At 41.3% G+C, this 5327-nt stretch overlaps 1 pseudogene; it reads right to left on the bottom strand.

Moving 5' to 3' along the window:
- Window positions 1-3073: 3073 nt before the first annotated feature.
- On the bottom strand, window positions 3074-4917 carry LOC118353089 (keratinocyte-associated protein 2-like; annotated as a pseudogene).
- Window positions 4918-5327: the final 410 nt, after the last annotated feature.

Raw genomic sequence — 5327 nt, forward strand, 5'->3', positions numbered from 1 at the left:
CCAAAGAACAGGCACAAGGTCCAAGCAAGCATCAGAAGGCAGTGAGAGCAGCAAGTAGCTCTGGTGAAAAACCTAGTGGAATCAGTCCGCGTTGGAACAAGTTAGGAAAACTGAAACTGGAATTGTTCTTTGCACAAACCCTATTTCTCTTTCTTCCCTGGTCCCTCTTTCACCAATTCAGGTTTGGGTGGAGGGAAAGAAGACAGAAAAAAAAAAGAGGTTGAGGAGGATCTTGATTCTGTAGCAGTTTGCCTTAGTTCAGGATAACAGAATTGAAATGAAGCTGTTGAAATAAAAATTGGAGTGCTTTCCCTGTACCTGTTGTCTCTGGGCCTGTCCTGTCCCTAAGGATGGCTCCTATTGCAGAAAGAACATTTTTGTCTTTATTCTCTTGTGGGTTTTAGGGATCTCTCATTGGAAAAAGGGATAATAAGGCCATGACAAGTTGTTACTGGCTCTGCCCTTCAAATACACCTTTTTGACAACCTCAACTGTATATCTTAGTGCTGAAGAGCAGGGCCTTGGAATGTGAACAGCTGGGGTTTAAATCCTGGCACTGACTCTTGCTAGCTGTGTAACTTGGGGAGAAAATTGCTTAATCCTTCTGAACCTGAATTTTTTCACTCATAAATTGGAATGTCAATATTTAGCTCATGGGGGTCAAGGGTGAATTAAATGAGTCAAAGTATAGATTACCTGGCTCAGAATAAGGACTCACAGGGTGGTACCTTTTAACATTTGAACAGTAAATTAGAGATGGGGTCGCCAAGTTAGGAGCCCAACCTGGGCCTTTTATTTTTGTGGTTGCCCTCTACTTAGGCTGGAAAGCAGGGGAAGCCTTTCAGAAGGTTGCCTTAGGCTTGGGTTGGCTTTTATCTTGAAGAAGGATGATTAAGTGTGGAATGTTGGCAGACTCTTCTACAGTGAGGTTGTCATGTATCTAGTTTTGAACTAGTATTTGAGCTTTCTGTCCAGGAAATCAACTGAGAAAACAGTGGGATAAGCATGTGGGGAGAGAACTTCTCTAATTTGGTAAACTTTACTTTTACAGTGTTATTACATGACTTATAAAGGAATGTTCTCACTGACTTTTGCGCCTGCAGAAGCGATACCATTCTAATGGTCTCTTAGACATGACTTTGCTGTATCATTCCTAATTCATACCTACATTATTTATATATTTGCACTGCTGCAGTAGAGCTGACCATTTAACTTTTCTTAAAGGTACCTCTTCTTGGACTTCCCAGGATGCTCTATCCCCTTTCTTCTTTCTTCCTTTCTGATAACAGAAGAGGTAATACAGTGTGCCAACTAAAAGCAAGAATTCTAAAGCCAGACTGCTTGGATTTGAATCAAGTTACATCATTTACAGGCTATGTTGCCTTGGGCCAATAATTCATCGTCCTGTGGCTCAGATTCCCCACGTGGAACATAAAGATGAATAATAGGAGGGCAAAGGATAATAATAATTATAGGAGGGCAGCCTGGGCGGCTCAGTGGTTTGGCGCTGCCTTTGGCCCAGGGCGTGATCCTGGAGACTTAGGATCGAGTCCCACATCGAGCTCCCTACATGGAGCCTGCTTCTCTCCCTGTCTGTGTCTCTGCCTCTCTCTCTCTCTCTCTCTCTCATAAATAAATAAAAATCTTTAAAAAAAGATAAATAATAGGATTGTTGTGAGGATTAAATGAGTCAATCAATATGTATTGGGTGTAGAACAGATCTATGTAATAATAGTAAGTGCTCTATGTGTGCCATGAACTATTATAGATGCTTTTCATACATATTATTGATCGGCCCTCACAATAATCTTTGGAGTAAGCACTCTTTATTCCCATTTCACAGATGAGGGCCTAAAGCTTGTGTGAGATCACATAGCCAATAAACTTAAGAATTAAATCTAGTAGAGAATTAAACCCAGGTTTGTCTGCCTACCTTCAATGTTCATGTTCTTTACTACTTACCCTATCTTCCATAGTAGGTGTTGTGCTTTGTTTTTGGTTTTTAGGTGTTGTTTTTTAAAAACACATTCTTTGGAGCACCAGATGGCTCAGTTGCCTGAATGTCTGCTTCAGCTCAAGTCGTGATCCCAGGGTCGTGATCCCAGGGTCCTGGGATGGAGCCCCACATCAGCGCTCTGCTCAGCAGGGAGTCTGCTTCTCCCTCTTCTCCCTGCCATGCTCCCTGCTGGTGCTCTCTGTCAAATAAATAAATAAAATCTTAAAAAAAAAAAAACAAGGGATCCCTGGGTGGCGCAGCGGTTTGGCGCCTGCCTTTGGCCCAGGGCGCGATCCTGGAGACCCTGGATCGAATCCCACGTCAGGCTCCCTATATGGAGCCTGCTTCTCCCTCTGCCTGTGTTGTGTCTCTGTCTCTCTCTGTCTCTCTCTCTCTCTCTATCATGAATAAATAAATAAAATCTTAAAAAAAAAAACACACATTCTTCTTAAGCAGATTTGGTAATTTTGATGTGATCTGGCTACCTGAGAATAGAATCTCTTCTCTCATGACTACAGATACATGAACAGTCAAGATGAAAATGGTTGACTGGAATTAGCAAATTCCCAGAAAGCACTGGTAGCAATCACAGGAATAAATACGCCAATTTGTTTCTAGTTGTCGATTGACTTGTTGCCTCAGACTTGGTTATATCCTAGCTGGATTCCAGCTGGCCTCTTAGCCTCTAGCCTTATCCCATCCTTCAAATAGCTTTGGTATTTATCTAACCTTTCAAACTTTTGCTCTAAATTACCCCTAAAATGGAAAAGTGCTTCTAGCAAGTCTAGGGGAAGCATAGTTCATTTATTTTTTTAAAGATTTTATTTATTTATTCATGAGAGACACAGAGAGAGAGGCAGAGACATAGGCAGAGGGAGAAGCAGGCTCCCTGCAAAGAGCCTGATGCAGGACTCCATCCCAGGACCTCAGGATCACACCCTGAGCCAAAGGCAGATGCTTCAACCATTGAGACACTCAGGTATGCTATAGGGGATGCATAGTTTAAAGCAGTCTGCTATAAGCATAAAATTTATTTGAAGACTTGCATTTTATCTTAAAAGTTCATGTGGATTTTCCTTATTTCCTTTTCTTAGTTTTTCTTTCAAGTAAGTATTTTATTTGTGAATGATCTTAGATTCACAGAAATGTTGCAGAGACAGTAAAGAAAGTTCCTTATTCCCTTTACTCAGTTTCCCCTAATGTTAACATTTTATATAATCATGGTACATTTGCCAAAACTAAAAGATCAACATTTATACATTGTATGTACTGAACTCCAAACTTTATTTGGATTTCACCAATTTTTCCACTAATGTATTTTTCTGTTCCAGGATCCTACCCAGGGTACCATGTTGTATTTAGTTGACATACATCCTTAGTCTCTTCTGGTCTGTGAAGCTCCTCAGTCTTTCCTTATTTTTCAGGACCTCGATTAACTCTTTTGAAGGGTTTTGAGGAAGGATATCATAGGGATGAAGGGCTCTTCTCACTATATTTAAGGGTGCTTAATAGCAACATGACTTATCACTGATGATGTTAACCTGGATCACTTCATTAAGGTAGTGTTAAGACAAAGTTAAGGCAGGGATGCCTAGGTGGCTCAGCAGTTGTGTGTCTGCCTTCCGCTCAAGGGCCTAATTCCAGGATCGAGTCCCACATTGGCTCCCTGCAGGCAGCCTGCTTCTCTCTCTGTGTCTCTCGTGAATAAATAAGTAAATCCTTTAAAAAAAAAAAAAAAGGCAAAGTTAAGGGAAACACTACCAGGTTTCTTCATAAAAAAATTTTTTTTTAAGTTTTAAAAAAATCAGTTAACATACAGTGATATTAGTTTCAGGTGTACACAAAATGATTATTTTTTTTTGTTTCCCTACTCTGTTCTTAGATACCTGACTCACTAAGCCCAGCCCACACTCAAAGGGAGGGTAATTAAAATCCACCTCATGGATTGGGAAGTATGGACATATATTATTTCAAATTATTCTGTAAAGAAGATTCGTCTCTCCTCCTCTATTTATTAATTAAATCATTTATTTATATCAGTTTGGCTCATTAGTGGCTAAACATAATACTTTTTACTCTCAAATCTACAAATGGAATTAAGTTTTCAGAAAACACGTGGATCCTGAGGATTCTGAGAAACACAGACAAAGCCCATGACCCAATAGGTCACCTCCTTGCTTTCTCCAAATCATAGACTTTAATAATAGTTGTAAACGAAAGAATAAATGAAAGATACAGGTGAGCATGATGATTAGTGTTGTCTGAGAGTAAGGATGTTTGACACTAACACAAGGTGTCTGATCAAACAAATAGCTACTCTTTCTTTTTCCTTCTTTCCTTCTTTCCTTCCTACCTTCCTTCCTACCTTCCTACCTACCTTCCTACCTACCTACCTACCTACCTACCTTCCCCTCCATTTCTCTCCCCTCCCCTTCCCTCCTTCCTCAAACTTTATTGGACATTTGGGGTCAGCTTCTCTTTTTGCTCTTACCCTGTGATCTTGGCTGGTGTGAGGAATGGAACTGTTACCTGATACAGAGAGGAGATCTTGTTGATGTAGTTGAGGCCAACCATGAAGAAGGTGAAGCAAGTCCTAACACAGACTTGGTGGATGAGGCCAGATGCAAAGAGAGCCAGCAGGAGACAGAGAAGAATCTCAGGGAAGATCTTTGCTTGGAATCCTTTGCCAAAGACAACATTCATCAGATTACTGAAGGCGGTGAGAGAGAAGACTAAAAGGCTGGAGCCCAGCAGGCGTCCCCTTTGATGGTAAGCCACTTAGGGGAAGCCAGCTGGAGGCTATATATATGCATCCCGGCAAAGAGCATCAGGGACTGGGGGGAGAAGAGTGCCATCACGGTCCTGCCCTTGGGTGCCTTGGGCCAAGAAAGGGGAGCCCAACTGGAGCAGTTGCTGTGCATGTGTGTTAGCATCTCATGTTTTTCCTTTTGATATTCCTTAGAACACATTAAAAATCTTTTATTTATTTTTAAAGATTTATTTTTGCAAAAGTGAGAGCAGGGCACACAGGGCAGGGGGCGGGGGTAGAGGGGGTGAAAAACTTAACCAGACTTCACACTGAGCGTGAAGCCCTAGGAGGGCTCAATCTCACAACCCCTAAATCAGGACCTGAGCTGAAACCAAGAGTGGACTCCTAACCACTGCGCCACCCAGGCACCCCTAAAATTATTCTGTATTAAGACTAAGTGCTAGAGGGGTAGCTGATCCAGCCATTTTTACAAGGTGATTCTAAATTATGCCCTCAGAACAGTCTTCAACCACTCGGTAGCCTTTATAACACAGTGAGGGAAAAAAAAAAAAAAAAAAAAAA

This window comes from Canis lupus, chromosome 32 (genome assembly GCF_003254725.2).
Source record: "Canis lupus dingo isolate Sandy chromosome 32, ASM325472v2, whole genome shotgun sequence".
NCBI classification, from domain to species: domain Eukaryota; kingdom Metazoa; phylum Chordata; class Mammalia; order Carnivora; family Canidae; genus Canis; species Canis lupus.